Below are 18340 nucleotides of genomic sequence, written 5' to 3' on the forward strand. Positions count from 1 at the left end.
TATTCGGTGATGTGACAAAACATTTGATTTTGATTTGAAGAAAAAGTAGTACTCAAAAATAACATTCTTTGCATACGTGTGCTAATATTTTTTACATTTGCACAGCTCTTTCAATGTCAGAGGAGTCAAACATATTTTCATTTACGAGCTGCATGGAAGTTTAATTTATTTTCCATGAAATGTTTCCCACATCTAGGTGCCAGTGTGCTTTGACACATTTATATTCCCATTTAGCTCCTCCTAGCCTCACAACATTTCATCTCTTTAGAAAAAGCAAATAATGCTCATTTGCACTACCCACTAAAATTCACAAAATGTTTCCGCTGCCAAAATGACACTTGCTCTCAAATGACAAAGTGCTCCCCCGCTAAGGTGCATCATTGTCAGAGTAAAGTTATCTCCTGTCGTGCTTTAGGTCAGCATGCTGCCTCTATAAGGCACTTTTAATCAGAGGATGGAATCATTGTAAAGGCTGAGCAACAATGAGTCCGTCCTCCTATTTCTCACTCAGCTATGGCTCCTCTCTATATAACCATGTGTGATGGACCAGCAGAGACCCTTCCCGTAGAGTACCTCGACCCTTGACCTATGTGTCTGCTCTGCTCTACCATATTCAAGCCTACAACAGATTCTGGACTCTGAACCTCTGGCCAGCAGCATGGGTGGGAGAGAGAGTGTTTGGAATAGACTCCAACGGGAGGTGAAGATCTCAGAGTCATTTGAAGGTAGGGAGGGAGAGATAGAGAGTTAGATCAGATTCTACAGGCCAACCATTTTGTATTCTCCCCCTGCCTCTTGTCCTATCCACACAAACGCATGCACGCTCCATCCCCACCCACCCACACACTGGTTCGGTCCAGGATCCTTCCTGCCTCGGAGTGGTTTTGTCACATCCTGAGGCACGATGCGTGAATCTCCTGGCTTCTCCCATCGGCTCCTAGAGACAGCCGGTGGGCATCAATCTCTGGGCTGTCGGCGTTGGCTGGGGCCCAGCCCATTTACCAGACCAATTACAGGAGAGGGTGAGAGAATGTGTCACGCATTCTCACATGAAGAGAGGGGAGTGGTCTGTCTAAGGAGAGGAGAGAAGAGGGGAGGATAGAAGAGGAGGAGAGGAGTGGTTGGTCTAAGGGGATGAAAGTGGAGAAGAAGGGAGGGGGAGGACAATGAGAGGAATAGAGGAAAAGACAAGAGGAGAGCCCAGGGCCTCCTGGGCACGATTTAGCCCGATTATAAAAGTGCCAGCCATTGAAATCAGTGGTAGGATGAATTTCCTTTTTTTTTAATGGTTTGTCCTCGGGTTTCGCCTGCCATTTCAGTTATTTTATACTCACAGACATTATGTTAACAGTCATAGAACCTTTAGAGTGTTTTCTATCCAAATCTACCAATTATTTACACATCCTGGCTTCTTGGCCTGAGTAGCAGGCAGTTTACTCTGGGCACGCTTTTCATCCGGACGTCAAATTACCGCCCCCTATCCCAAAGAAATTAAGGAAACTTTCAGGGAAGATAAGTGGAAAATTTACTTCAGGTGTTTTATGCAACCGGGCCCTGTCCTGTAACTTACCATTCCGTACTGTACTCTACTGTGCTCTACTGTACTAAATTGTGTCGTAATGTACTGTGATTTTCAATCTTGTGAAACATATTCTAAATGCTTATGAATAGTTCATATTTGGATCTGGTCTGCACTGACCAAATGTGTACGTGTTAGGAGGCAGTTATTATTGGTTATTCATCAGGTGCTGTTATCCATAGCTAAAACAGATTAACAACAACATCACAGTCATATCTCAACAAAAAAATGATCTGTAACCATAACTGAGAATGTTGTTGTAGTTGAACTGATCTTTTGGTGTATGCTGTAGGGTGGACTATATTGAACATAGTCTATCTAGACATATTGTGTCTATACTTGAGCAAAAATATCAACATAGTTCATATAATGAAATCAATAAATTGAAAGAAATGTATTAGGCCATAATCTATGGATTTTGCATGCCTGAGCAGGGGTGCAACCATGGGTGGGCCTGGGAGGTGGTTTACAGTAGGGAAATAAACATTACATTCTCTGGCACCTGCTCTGGTGTATATTGCTGCACACTCCTTCAAAACTTGAGACATCTATGGCATTGTGTTGTGTGACTTAATTAACTTCATTGAGCATCTAAAGTGCACCTGATGTCAACGTCTGGAAAATACATCCAGACGTCAATTTGCTTACTGGGAGCAGTTCAATCCCCTAGGTGACCACCATCTCCTCACTAGCTCTGCTTGTAGTGGTATGCAAAAGGCAGGTGATGGTTGTTCTACCAAAGCACACAGTTTGATTAAAGATGGACCAACACTACTGCCAGCTCCAATACAGAAGTGGCACTGGAGTGTAGCTGGGTGATCTGCGTATTCATTGAAGTTAATGTGATTGCTGAGGAGCTGGTCTCTCACTCTCTCTTTCTCCCTATCTCCCTTCCTCTCTCTCTCCACATTAATCAGAGGAGAATGGAGGACAGGGAAAACGTTTTGGACAACTACAGAGTGATGAACGACCCTTTCAGATGAGGTGGTCCGAGAGAGGCAGGAGGTTAGCTACACATACAGAAACGCTGTTTCCCCCTTTCCTGGCTCCACTCCACTCTCGCCAGACAGTGTCCAACACGCACACACACACATGGAAAAGCCATTCTCCTGCTCTGCACACTGTCACTTGCCATATAGCATCTTACAGTCCAACTGTTGAAAAACAGCCTCTGTAAAAAATGGGCCCCATTATGGCTCTGACCCTGGGTGTTCTCACCATTGACCTTCTCCCCTGATAGCTGTAACTCCCACAGGTCTCTCTCTCTTCAGGGACCTGTAGTCCATTAATGACCTCGAAGTGGCCTGTCAACGGGGCACAAAGCGGGCTCTGGGATGCATCCCAAATGGCACCCAATTCCCTTTATAGTGCACTACTCTGGTCAAAATGTGTGCACTAAATAGTGAATAGGGTGTCAATAGGAATGCAGATGGGATTCACTTTACTCTCTCAGGACTGGTCTCTGGAGGGGGTTTCTTAATGAATTAATCTGAAAAGGCAACATAATTAAACTAACTGTATTCAGTAATGTGGAGGGTAGGGTACTGGACTAGATAGATCAATAGAGATTGCCTATATACCCATGTGCCGCAGTGGTCTAAGACACTGCATCTCAGTGCTAGAGGCGTCAAGGCAGTACCTGGTTTGAATCCAGGCTGCATCACATCTGGCCGTGACTGGGAGTCCCATAGAGCGGGGCACAATTGGCCCAGCGTCGTCCGGGTTTGGCTGGGGTAGGCCGTCATTGTAAAGAATCATTTGTTCTTAACTGACTTTCCTAGTTAAATAAAGGTTCAATTAAAGATATCAATGGTTAATAGTATTTAACTGATTGAGGTATTTTCATGAGGGAAAAAAGGTGTCGCTCTCACTCTGTACCTCGACTCTGGGTTGGTTTGAGCATTGATTTATACTCATTTTCCCACTTTGGCAGGGCTAGTACAGGATAGCATTGAACAATTGGAGAGGTAGAAGACAGCTAAATGGTGACAAAAGTTACGATGAACTGTATGTCTTTGAAGGAGGGACAAGAACTCTTCATCATAACTCTATAGACATGTCTACACTTTTTTTTACCCGAGTGATATATATGCTTAGCCTCTCTCCTCACCCTCCCAAATAAAGTCAACCTTCTTCCGACACGTCTCCTCATAGTCAGATAAACAACATCAATCTAACGGATTTGGAAACACTGATGCAAGGGACATGACAGACATAATCTGTGAGTTGGCTTTGTCAACATCCCCGACTCTCTATTACTCTCCTTTTTTTGACAGCATTCCAGGACGAATTCTTGAATCACTCAGTTTGTTGTGGTATTTGAGGTAAGTATGAATATTCCAATTTAGGTAGCTCATTAGATGCTAGCTCTGCTCTTCCTTTGGGGAGCACTGGCTGTGTTTGTTTCATACCACAGATTATTTGCATGATATATTATACAGTTTTATATGCAGTGATAGGAAAATATGTGGTTTGGGGCTGCTGACATTGAGGCCTTAAGGGCGGCTTTATTTACTGCCGACATCAAAGGGCACGCTGTTTTGCCCCAATTTCTATTTCACTGTCACCAAGTTTCTCCGAGCAACTCTACCATTTCCTACATCACTTCTCCCCCCCACCGAAACAAGGCTACTACGCTACTCTGCTTTGACATTGTACATGGTTATGTGTGTACATTGGGAATTCTCATAAACAGCGACGCCGACATTTACCAGTGAGTGGAGAGAGAGGCATTGTATTCAAAATGTAATAAATCAAATAGATCAATGTTCGATTTGGACTGCTCTCTCAGATGATTATTCATAGGTGATTAAAGTCAATATTTGACAAATCACTTCAAATCACAAAACACTTTAAACAACACAACTGCAAAATGTAGCACCACAGACTACAGTAGAATCATTCCTTGTATACATGAGGCTGAACAAGCTGAACTTCGCACCTACCACTGTCAGAGACGTATGAGGAAGCGAGACATTCCATAATACATTTTAAATACATTCCAACACATATTATGGAATGTAATTAACATTTATATAAAATGTACAATATATCACAATATATGTTAAATCCATCGAAATTCATGTATTTCAAAATATATTCTGCAATATATTAAATTTATTTTTGAAAATATTTTTAATATATTTGGCAAATATTTGGTAAATATGCATTTGTATTTTTTAGTTAACCTTTATTTATCCAGGCAAGTCAGTTAATTAAGAACAAATTCTTATTTACAGTGATGGCCTATCAAAAGGCAAAACTCCTCCTGCGAGGACACGGGCTGGGATAAAAAATTATATATATATATATGTATATATATAGGACAGAACAAACATCACGACAAAAGAGACACCACAACACCATTTAAAGAAAGTCCTAAGAAAACAACATAGCAAGGCAGCATCAAATGACAACACAGCATGGTAGCAGCTCAACATGACAACAACATGGTAGCAACACAACATGGTAGCAGGACAAAACATGGTACAAACATTATTGGGCACAGACAACAGCACGAAGGGCAAGAAGGTAGAGACAACAATACATCATGCAAAACAGCCACGACTGTCAGTACGAGTGTCCATGACTGAGTCTTTGAATGAAGAGATGGAGATAAAACTGTCCAGTTTGAGTGTTTGTTGCAGCTTGTTCCAGTCGCTGGCTGCAGCGAACTGAAAAGACAAGCAACCCAGGGATGTGTGTGCTTTGGGAAAATTTAGCAGAATGTGACTGGCAGAACGGGTGTTGTATGTGGAGGATGAGGGCTGCAGTTGAAGTCGGAAGTTTACATACACTTAGATTGAAGTCATTAAAACTCGTTTTTTAACCTCTCCACAAAGAAACTATAGTTTTGGCAAGTCGGTTAGGACATCGACTTTGTGCATGACACAAGTAATTTTTCCAACAATTGTTCACAGACAGATTATTTAATTTATAATTCCGGTGGGTCAGAAGTTTATATACACTAAGTTGACTGTGCCTTTAAACAGCTTGGAAAATTCCAGAAAATTATGTCATGGCTTTAGAAGCTTCTGAAAGGCTAATTGCCATCATTTGAGTCAATTGGATGTGTACCTGTGGATGTATTTCAAGGCCTACCTTCAAACTCTGTGCCTCTTTGCTTGACATCATTGGAAAATCAAAAGAAATCAGCCAAGACCCCAGAAAGAAATTGTAGACCACCACAAGTCTGGTTCATCATTAGGAGCCATTTCCAAATGCCTGAAGGTACCATGTTCATCTGTACAAACAATAGTACTCAAGTATAAAAATGGGACCACGCAGCCATCATACCGCTCAGGAAGGAGACGCGTTCTGTCTCCTAGAGATGAGCGTACTTTGGAGTGAAAAGTGCATATCAATCCCAGAACAACAGCAAAGGATCTTGTGAAGATGCTGGAGGAAACAGGTACAACAGTATCTATATCCACATTAAAATTAGTCCTATATCGACATAACCTGAAAGGCCGCTCAGCAAGGAAGAAGCCACTTCTCCAGAACCCCCATAAAAAAAACCAGACAACGGTTTGCAACTGCACATGGGGACAAAGATCATACTTTTTGGAGAAATGTCCTCTGGTCTGAATAAACAAAAATAGAACTGTTTGGCCATCATGACCACCGTTATGTTTGGAGGAAAATGAGGGAGGCTGGCAAGCCGAAGAACACCATCACAACCATGAAGCACGGGGGTGGCAGCATCAAGTTGTGGGGGTGCTTTGCCGCACGAGGGACTGGTGCACTTCACAAAATAGATGGCATCATGAGGCTGGAAAATTGTGGAAATATAGAAGCAACATCTCAAGACATCAGGAAGTTAATGCTTGGTCGCAAATGGGTCTTCCAAAGGGACAATGACCCCAAGCATATTTCCAAAGTTGTGGCAAAATGGCTTAAGGGCAACAAAGTAAGGGATTGTAGTGGCCATCACAAAGCCCTGACCTCAATCCCATAGAACATTTTTGGGCAGAACTGAAAAAGCATGTGCGAGCAAGGAGGCCTAAAACCTGAATCAGTTACACCAGCTCTGTCAGGAGGAATGGGCTAGAATTCACCCAACCTATTGTGGGAAGCTTGTGGAAGGCTACTCGAAACGTTTGACCCAAGTTAAACAATTCAAAGGCAATATTACCAAATACTAATTGAGTGTATGTAAACTTCTGACCCACCGGGAATGTGATGAAATAAATAAAAGCTGAAATAAATATGTATCTCTACTATTATTCTGACTTTTCACATTCTTAAAATTAAGTGGTGATCCTAACTGACCTAAGACTATTTTTACTAGCATTATTGTTAGGAATTGTGAAAAATTTTGTATAAATGTATTTGGCTAAGGTGTATGTAAACTTCCGAATTCAACTGTATCTCAAATAAGGGGGATTGAGGCCTAAGAGGATTTTTAAAATAAGCATCAACCAGTGGGTCTTGCGACGGCTATACAGATGTCATGACTCTCCTGTAAAGATCTGAAGGATCAGGTGACAGTGGATCCCCTCTACAGTGCCCTCTCTTACCCGCAGAGGGCGAGAGGGGTGAAGTTGGCCATTTTATGACGGTCGTAAATACCTACAGAAACTATCTCTCTCTCCTACTCTGCAGAACTTAAGGCAAAAAATCCCTTTGTTACAACCGAGAGAGACTTTGTAGTACGGTAATGTAAAAAGGTTGAATAATGAAACAATATTTCTCTAATCCAAAGAGTTGGAATGGACCGTGGGTACTTAAAGAAAATGATGTCAGATCAGTTGTTGTTTTGGGATCTCATTTAGGACGGTATAACAAAATAACTGTATCTCTGAATGTGTATATTTCCCAGTTGTCAGGTTTACATCCAAATGTTGTGGAATTTACAGTATTAAATATGAAACTATTTGTGAGAAGATGAAATGTGATGTTAGCGTTCTAAATGAGAAAATATTTTGTCATTTAAAGTTTGTCCATTCAGTAATCACTCCCACGTGAGCACAGACACTATGCCAAACGTAATGGTATGCCATTTTTCTATAGACTAGTTACATGCAGCACCAGCTGAATACATTACAAATGGTGAAGAAAACTACAAGACTAAAGACCAAGCAGGCGGACGGTGTTGAACCGGACGTCATGAAAGGTCAGACTCTATGAGACCTGAAAAACATGGAGCGTGGCTGCACGTTGAATTGGTTAGAAACTCTGATACTCTCTCTCAAAGAAGAAGACAACACAGGAACATTCAGTCTGCAGCTGTTTAAGTGATTTAGTGTAGTAACTCAACCGAGAACCACCGGTCCTCTGGAAGATCCGTTCTCACAGACAGTCCGAAACCAAGAAGCTACTCCTACAAAAGACATGGTGATCTCTGGTGGACAACCAGAGACTTTCTGTTGAATTACTCCCTGTAGATGGATCGAGTGTTTTCAACAGTGAGACAGCAAAGACATACTCATCAGTCTATTCTTGTTCTGAGAAAGTAAGGCTATTCCATGTGAGAAATTGCCAAGAAACTAAAGATCTCGTACTACTCCCATCACAGAACAGTACAAACTGGCTCTAACCAGAATAGAAAAAGGAGTGGGAGGCCCCGGTGCACAACTGAGCAAGAGGACAAGTGCATTAGAGTGTCTAGTTTGAGAAACAGATGCCTCACATCCTCATCTGGCAGCTTCATTAAATAGTACCTGCAAAACACCAGTCTCAACGTCAACAGTGAAGAGGTGACTCCAGGATGCTGTCCTTCTAGGCAGAGTTTCTCTGTTCAGTGTCTGTGTTCTTTTGCCCATCTTAATTAATCTTTTATTTTTATTGGCAAGTCTGAGATATGGCTTTCTCGTTGCAACTCTCCCTAGAAGGCCAGCTGTCTTTCAAAGGAGGATCTTGAAATCTCTGTGGACGAACTAAAAAAAACTAATTGTGCCATTATTATGAGACAGATGTTAAGAATACAAACCATTATAAATGGCCCATTTGCGAGATTGACTTGTTTTTTCAATAGGCATAGGCTCCTGAGTAAAATGTGGGTTTATAATTGCAATTCAACTTTGCCATGGTTTGCTGAGCTAGATGCAGGTAGCCTTTCGCCCCTGATTGGCCAACATGCCAACATCTAATTTCAGGGAAAGGTCCACAATGAAACTGATATTAAATGTGGAGAATGACACATTTGCGATAGAGCTGTGACCATGATCACAATTATTAACTTCCAATTTAATGAACTAAACATGGCCATTGATAATTGCATAATAACACAAGGCTACAACAACAAACTGAGTTATAGGCTATTCATTAAATCCGTTTGCCAGCTCCTGGTAGGCTGCACAAGTGACACAAATTTATTTGTACTGACTCCAGTGATTTCGTCATTTCATTATATTTATTGTATCCCCCCCAAAATATTCTTTACTTATTAAAAAAAATGTCATATCAGATCTAGTCTGCCAGAAACAAACAACGCGTTCAAATACTAACGTTAATGAGCTAGTTAGCTAGTGAATCATAGCTAAGACCTGTGTCACGTTCTGACCTTAGTTCTTTTGTTATGTCTTTGTTTTAGGTTGGTCAGGGCGTGAGTTGGCGTGGGTTGTCTATGTTCGTTTTTCGCGTTTGGCCTGGTATGGTTCTCAGTCAGAGGCAGGTGTCGTTAGTTGTTTCTGATTGAGAATCATACTTAGGTAGCCTTTTCCCACCTGTGTTTCGTGGGTGATTGTTTTCTGTTTGTTGTTTGTATCTGCACCAGACAGAACTGTTTCGGTTTCGTTCGTTCACTTTGTTGTTTTTGTTCAGTATTCTATTACGTTATTAAAAATATGGACACTTACCACGCTGCGCATTGGTCCTCAACTTCTTCCACCTCCAATGGCCGTTTCAACCTGAATGTCTATCTGGTTGACAACGTTAACTAGCGAGGTCAAAGCAATTTATAGCTGGATATTATTATTTCTGGCTAGTCATAAATATCTAGCTAGCTGGCTAAATAACTGTATAGTTAGCTAATGTCATCACTTTTAGGATCTAGACGTGTTCACTGACAGGAAAAACTATTATTGGCTACTAGGAGGAATGTAACGCTAACTAGCAAGCCTGTGTGGCGTTGCTAAAGCAGAGACCAAAGGTCGCCAGTCTGTAGCTAGCCAGGGCCCATTTTCCCGATAGCAATGGAACTCAGGCTTACAAGTAACGATGCATCTTTCCTTCAACTGCCAAATATGTAACCAGCATTTCCCAAAACACCACGTTCGCTAAGTGCATCATTGAGGCCTGTCTCCATACTGATAGGATAATAAAAAGGAAGCACTGCTTTCGGATCAGCACTCTCCCTATTACCTCAAAGTGGCAGTCAGCAGTTGCTACTTCCATTTTTGGATTTATAAATGAATGATATGTACCCATTGATTCTTAAATAATATAACTTATAAATGCCTCATGAGCTTAATTAAACTGTCATATCCCATCAGAATCCAAAATATAAGCTTATTTTACTCCAATGTTTGTAAACAATGAATGTAAACAAAGACTTAAAGAAGATTATAATTTTGACATTGATGATCAGTCCTTGCATACATAGTGAGGTTATATTTCTCTAGCCCCATTCCTCAGCTTTTTACCGAATCAGGGGTGGGGGCGAATGTATTGTTATTGTTTCTACGGCTTTAACATTAGAATTATTGCATAATACTGACGACGGATCAGCTCCATGAGCGATATTATCACCTATGGCTACAAATATTGAGGCGGCTTATTCTAATGCTTACACTATAATAATGGCCTAAATCAAGACTTGGCACATCATTGCGCACATTACACATCATAAAATACACCCAGTGTCCAGTTAATTAAGTACACTCATCTAGTACCAGGTCGGATCCCCTTTGCCTCCAGAACTGCCTGAATTCTTTGGGGCATGGATTCTACAATGGGTGGAATTACAGTTTTGACTTAAATCTACTTGAAAATCTATGGCAAGACCTGAAAATGGTTGCCTAACAATGATCAACAACCAATTGGACAGAGCTTGAAGAATTTTGAAAAACCTCTACATAACGTTTATTAAATGAATGGAATGGGATAATGTTTTACATGAAAAAAACACGTTTACATTACCAAGTATATTAATGGGGTAACCTACTCTCAGAGTATGTTTTAGGCTGTTTGAGAAAAAGTTTGAATCCTAATCAACCCATTCAATGTGAATACATCTGTTGTTGAAGTACAGTAGATCAATAACTCTACAGTTAGCTAGCAGCAGTCAAGAAAAAGCCTTGTTAATGCATAGGTCAATCTATTTGATGAATTTCCTGTCTTTTTCAGCTCCAGACAAAAGCCAATATAGTATTTTGTATTATATACAACACACCTACTCATTCAAGGGTTTTTCTTTATTTTTACAATTTTCTACATTGTAGAATAATAGTGAAGACATCAAAACTGAAATAACACATGGAATCAAGTACCATCCAAAAAGGTGTTAAACAAATTAAAATATATTTTATATTTGAGATTCTTTAAAGTAGCCACCCTTTGCCTTGATGACAGCTTTGTACACTCTTGGCATTCTCACAACCAGCCTCATGAGGTACTCTCCTGGAATGCATTACAATTAACAGGTGTGCCTTGTTAAAAGTTAATTTGTGGAATATCTTTCCTTTTTAATGCATTTGAGACAATCAGTTGTGTTGTGACAAGGTAGGGGTGGTATACAGAAGATAGCCCTATTTGGTAAAATACCAAGTTCAAATTATGGCAAGAAGAGCTCAAATAGGCAAAGGGAAACAACAGTCCTTCATTACTTTAAGAGATGAAGGTCAGTCAATCTGGAAAATTTCAAGGACTTTGAAAGTTTCTTGAAGTGCAGCTGGAAAAACCATCAAACGCTATGATGAAACTGTCTCTCATAAGGACTCCCATAGGAAAGGAAGTCCCAGAGTTACCTCTGATGCAGAGGATAAGTTCATCAGAGTTACCAGTCTCAGAAAGTGCAGCCCAAATAAATGCTTCACAGAGTTCAAGTAACAGACAGATCTCAACCTCAATTGTTCAGAGGAGGCTGTGAAAATCAGGCGTTCATGGTCGAATTGCTGCAAAGAAACCACTACTGAAGGACACAGTAAGAATATTTTAAGATAATACGCAACGCAGAGGACTAGAGGTCAATAGGGAATTAATGATCAATGGAAATAGTTGTTTTTCAGCTCAACATCTGTTTAGAATCTGTATAGAAATGTCAGTCCTGAACTCATAGCTACATGTGTCAAGTTGTCATTGGTCCAAATCGTCACTACATTTAGCCTGAAACAGGATAATTGTTATTTGGCCATTAGTCCAATTTTACTGCAATGAATTCTAATTGGTCAACCACACGCTAGGGTTTGGGGCTATAAATTACATCCTGTTGCTTTGTTCTGTGGAGAAAATCACTGAGGACAGGGGAGAATGAACATCAACTATTTACTTCCCTGCATGATTTGTTCACTTTGACTCTTTCACCTGATTTGCTGTGGGGTCTGTGTTATTGAAGAATAACATCAACTGCTAACAACACCAATAAGAAAAAGAGACTTGCTTGGACCAAGAAACATGAGCAATGGATATTAGAACGGTGGAAATCTGTCCTTTTGGTCTGATGAGTCCAAATGTGATATTTTTGGTTCCAACCGCTGTGTTTTTGTGAGACGCAGAGTAGGTGAACGGATAATCTCTGCATGTGTGGTTCCCACCGTGAAACATGGAGGAGGTGGTGTGATGGTGTATGGGTGCTTTGCTGGCGACACTGTCAGTGATTTTTTTTTAATTCAAGGCACATTTAACCAGCATGGCTACCGCAACATTCTGCAGCGATACATCATCCCATCTGGTTTGCGCTTAGTGGGACTATCATTTGTTTTTCAACAGGACAATGACCCAACCCACTTCCAGGCTGTATAAGGGCTAGTTGACCAAGAAGGAGAGTGATGGAGTGTTGCATCAGATGACCTGACCTCCACAATAACCCGACCTCAACCTAATTGAGATGGTTTGGGATGAGTTGGACTACAGAGTGAAGGAACAGCAGTCAATAAGTGCTCAGCATATGTTGGAACTCTGTTGGAAAAGCATTCCAGGTGAAGTTGGTTCAGAGAATGCCAAGAGTGTGCAAAGCTGTCATCAAGGCAATGGGTGGCTGCTTTGAAGAATCTCAAATATTTTATTTATTTATCACTTCTCCACCCACACTCTCCTTACTCCTGATCTGTTCACCCTATTAGTTACTTACTAACATATCAAATCTAACACTTTAACAATTAAAGTGGTGAGAAACACTAATGCAATATAGTCCAAGGTGACAGACACTCAATGTATGTTTCATCATGGAAATATGCAATGTATAGCCATTCTAATTCCTATGTTGGCTGTATCTTCAGAACATACAGTGGTTCCTATTTTAAAAGTTGTGTCATACTTGTGTGCTGCTGCAGCATTCTGTGGCACGTCATTTAATTCTCAGCCATTTTTTCTGTTACTGCAAGTTATTGCTAGTTTGACCACCAGAGGGCATCTTTGAGAAGCATTTGATAGTATTCCGAATTGGCATTACCAGAGAATTTAAAACCTATTTTGTAATAACATAGTATATGTGATTGATTTGAAGAAATGTGGCTTAATTAATTGGATTAATATTATGGTGTTTCTATTCAGAGAAAAATGGAAAACGAAACCCTCAGGGTTTCTGTTAGGATGGAGTGGAAAATATGGCGCTGTACAACGTAACGTTGGGAGTAGGCTACAAGATTGAGGAATCTAAATTGTTTGCCTTCATTAGACAACTTTGTTCCAATATTTCTGTAAATCACTAATATTTCTTTCCATAGTAATTCATTATGGATCCATAACTAAATCAACATCTACATTTTGGAAGCGTATTTTTGAACATTTATCACGCTAGCGTCCCACCTGGCCAACATCCAGTGAAATTGTAGTGCGCCAAATTCAAAAACAGAAATACTCATTATTAAAATTCATTAACCATACAAGTGTTATACATCGGTTTAAAGATTAACTTCTTGTTAATCCAACCACGGTGTCAGTTTTCAAAAAGGCTTTACGGCGAAAGCATACCATGCAATTATCTGAGAACAGCACCCAGCAGACAAATCATTACAAACAGTTACAAGCCAAGTAGAGGAGTTACACAAGTCCGAAATAGAGATAAAATGAATCACTTACCTTTGATGATCTTCACATGGTTGCACTCACAAGACTCCCATTTACTCAATAAATGTTTGTTTTGTTCGATAAAGTCCCTGTTTATATCCAAAAACCTCTGTTTTGTTCGCGCGTTTTGTTCAGTAATCCACAGGCTCAAACCCAGTCACAACAGGCAGACAAAAAAATCCAAATAGTATCCGTAAAGTTTGTAGTAACATTTCAAATAATGTTTATAATCAATCCTCAGGCTGTTTTTAGCCTAAATAATCGATAATATTTCATCCGGACAATAACGTAGTCAATATAAAAGGCAAACAAGAAAGGTGCGCTCTCGGTCGCGCACATGAAAAATCTCTGGGACACTCATTCAGAGTGGTCTTACTCTCTCATTTTTCAGAATACATGCATGAAACAATTTCTAAAGATTGTTGACATCTAGTGGAAGCCATAGGAAGTACAATTTGAGTCCTAAGTCAATGGATAATGTAATGGCATTTAATAGAAACTACAAACGTAAAACAATCCCACTTCCTGGATGGATTTTTCTCAGGTTTTCGCCTGCCAAATCAGTTCTGTTATACTCACAGACATTATTTTAACAGTTTTGGAAACTTTAGTGTTTTCTATCCAAATCTACCAGTTATATGCATATCATATCTTCTTGGCCTGAGTAGAAGGCAGTTTACTTTGGGAACGCTTTTCATCCCGAAGTGAAAATAGTGCCCCCTACCCTAGTGAAGTTAACGGAATGTGTTTATCTGTTTATTAGGCTACTGTGCAGTCTACAAAACATACTGTACTAAACATGGGAAAGTGCCTAATCTCTTACATAAGGAAGAGCAGAATGCAGGGCACGTGGGAGACCAGTGTTATTTCATAGTTGTGATATCTTCACTATTTTACTACAATGTAGAAAATAGGAAAAATATAGAAAAATCCTGGAATGAGTAGGTGTGTGCAAACGTTTGACTGGTACTTGCTGGAACGGAAGATGACAGTCGGCAATACAGTACTGGGCTATTTACGAGAAAGGAGTAGGCTGTCCTTGTCAATAAGAATTTGTTCTTAACTGACTTGCATAGCTAAATAAAGGTTACACTAAGAGCATAATATTTCTGCTCCCTAATTTTCAAAATTGTGTCTAACCAATACCCAAATGGAGATTTCATGAAAATAAAAATCTAATTGATTTATCAAGACCGGTCCCCATGCTTGCCTCAGAGCCGCACGAAACGGTGCTAAAATAGTTGTAGGCTTTTGCTTCTAACTTTTATATGCTTTTAAATAAATAAGACCTACACCATTTCAACAGCACATTACTCAACACTAGTGAGACTCATTTTGCCTGTGGTAGACCTTTTTTTCAATGATGTGACTCTCCTCCAATAATTACATTCAGAGGATTGGAGGACTCTAAATTAATATATAAGGGGAATTCTGTGAGAATATCTGAGAATATCTAAAGGGCTTTTATAGAATATTTTTTTCTTTAAATGATTGTTTTATGTAGGATGCTACATTTTTGACCAGTTGCAATTGTAAGTAGGCCAAATAAAAAATTCCTACTTCTATTAGGCTGTTAAGCTGCAGGCCCAGACGGCATCCCCAGCCGCGCCCTCAGAGCATGCGCAGACCAGCTGGCCGGTGTGTTTACGGACATATTCAATCAATCCCTATACCAGTCTGCTGTTCCCACATGCTTCAAGAGGGCCACCATTGTTCCTGTTCCCAAGAAAGCTAAGGTAACTGAGCTAAACGACTACCGCCCCGTAGCACTCACTTCCGTCATCATGAAGTGCTTTGAGAGACTAGTCAAGGACCATATCACCTCCACCCTACCTGACACCCTAGACCCACTCCAATTTGCTTACCGCCCAAATAGGTCCACAGACGATGCAATCTCAACCACACTGCACACTGCCCTAACCCACCTGGACAAGAGGAATACCTATGTGAGAATGCTGTTCATCGACTACAGCTCGGCATTCAATACCATAGTACCCTCCAAGCTCGTCATCAAGCTCGAGACCCTGGGTCTCGACCCCGCCCTGTGCAACTGGGTACTGGACTTCCTGACGGGCCGCCCACAGGTGGTGAGGGTAGGCAACAACATCTCCTCCCCGCTGATCCTCAACACGGGGCCCCACAAGGGTGCGTTCTGAGCCCTCTCCTGTACTCCCTGTTCACCCACGACTGCGTGGCCATGCACGCTCCAACTCAATCATCAAGTTTGCGGACGACACAACAGTGGTAGGCTTGATTACCAACAACGACGAGACGGCCTACAGGGAGGAGGTGAGGGCCCTCGGAGTGTGGTGTCAGGAAAATAACCTCACACTCAACGTCAACAAAACTAAGGAGATGATTGTGGACTTCAGGAAACAGCAGAGGGAACACCCCCTATCCACATCGATGGATCAGTAGTGGAGAGGGTAGCAAGTTTTAAGTTCCTCGGCATACACATCACAGACAAACTGAATTGGTCCACTCACACTGACAGCGTCGTGAAGAAGGCGCAGCAGCGCCTCTTCAACCTCAGGAGGCTGAAGAAATTCGGCTTGTCACCAAAAGCACTCACAAACTTCTACAGATGCACAATCGAGAGCATCCTGGCGGGCTGTATCACCGCCTGGTACGGCAACTGCTCCGCCCTCAACCGTAAGGCTCTCCAGAGGGTAGTGAGGTCTGCACAACGCATCACCGGGGGCAAACTACCTGCCCTCCAGGACACCTACACCACCCGATGTTACAGGAAGGCCATAAAGATCATCAAGGACATCAACCACCCAAACCACTGCCTGTTCACCCCGCTATCATCCAGAAGGCGAGGTCAGTACAGGTGCATCAAAGCTGGGACCGAGAGACTGAAAAACAGCTTCTATCTCAAGGCCATCAGACTGTTAAACAGCAATCACTAACATTGAGTGGCTGCTGCCAACACACTGTCATTGACACTGACCCAACTCCAGCCACTTTAAAAATGGGAATTGATGGGAAATGATGTAAATATATCACTAGCCACTTTAAACAATGCTACCTTATATAATGTTACTTACCCTACACTATTCATCTCATATGCATATGTATATACTGTACTCTAGATCATCGACTGCATTCTTATGTCACTAGCCACTTTAACTATGCCACTTTGTTTACTTTGTCTACATACTCATCTCATATGTATATACTGTACTCGATACCATCTACTGTATGCTGCTCTGTACCATCACTCATTCATATATCCTTATGTACATATTCCTTATCCCCTTACACTGTGTATAAGACAGTAGTTTTGGAATTGTTAGTTAGATTACTTGTTGGTTATCACTGCATTGTCGGAACTAGAAGCACAAGCATTTCGCTACACTCGCATTAACATCTGCTAACCATGTGTATGTGACAAATAAAATTTGATTTGATTTGATTTGATTTGATTTAAGCCTCATTGCCTAGCTCAGCCAGTTAAGTTATTTTAAATTGGTCTAGGCTCTGAAGAAATAGACTCCAATTAAGCCCTCTTGTTGTTTGTAAAATCAAATTCAAAAGGCACCCGCACACCTGAGCTATCTTTTTTGCAGGTGCATGGCAACAGCCGGATAAGAATTTTAAAAAGAGGAAGGATTCCGCACACTGCTCTTGATTGTGTCACTGATAATTAATACGCTTTACGCATCGGCCTCACGGCCTTTGTCAGAGCTTTTGTGATTTTTTAAAATTAATCCACGCATCGAAAGGGGTTGGAGGCGAAGGAAAAACAAATAAGTGCTACCAAATATAACAATATGTATTTCATAAATAGTCAAATTAAGTGTGCACATAAAACGTATTAAACACACCTGTAAAACCACAATGAGGACATCAACCTACCAAACATAAGTTATTGGGCATAGTGTAAGAAAAACTTCAGAGTAATCTGAAATAGGGGCATAATTCATGTTCAAATTTACAACATAAAATACATAGGCAATAATGTCTGGAGGGTGAACATCCCAAAACATTCTCTTTTACTCAGAGTATTATTTTTATCACCTCCCCTGTTCGATATCTTAACTTTCTCTATGCCACAAAATCTATAGGTAGAAATGTCATGTTTTAGGTCATTAAAATGTACTGCGACTGGAAAATCTGTCGGTTTCTCCTAATTGAACCTTTATGTTCACTGATTCTCTGTTTGAGAGAACGAGAGGTTTTACCTACATAGCACAGCCCACATGGATATCTAATCATGTAGATAACATGGGTGGTGGAGCATGTAATAATGTAATTTATTTGGAACCGTTTTCCTGTATGTCGGTTGCAGAAATATTCACACACATATTGTTGCACTGTGCGCAACCTCTGCATTTATAGCTACCATTTGGTAGAGGGCGTAAAAGAGCCTGGCTGATTTTATCTTGTGGCTGGCAGTTGGCATGGACCAATTTATCGCGTAAATTGCGATCTCTCCTATATACAATAAGTGGTGGATTCTTAAATTCAGCAGGCAAAGCTGGGTAAGATGATAAAACATGCCAGTGTTTCTTGACCGCATCTTCCACTTTTCGCAAAGTTTATGTAGTTGTGAACATTAGAGTGTACTTTAGCATTAGCGGGTCTTTT

Source organism: Oncorhynchus nerka, linkage group LG23, assembly GCF_034236695.1.
Source record: "Oncorhynchus nerka isolate Pitt River linkage group LG23, Oner_Uvic_2.0, whole genome shotgun sequence".
Lineage (NCBI taxonomy): Eukaryota > Metazoa > Chordata > Actinopteri > Salmoniformes > Salmonidae > Oncorhynchus > Oncorhynchus nerka.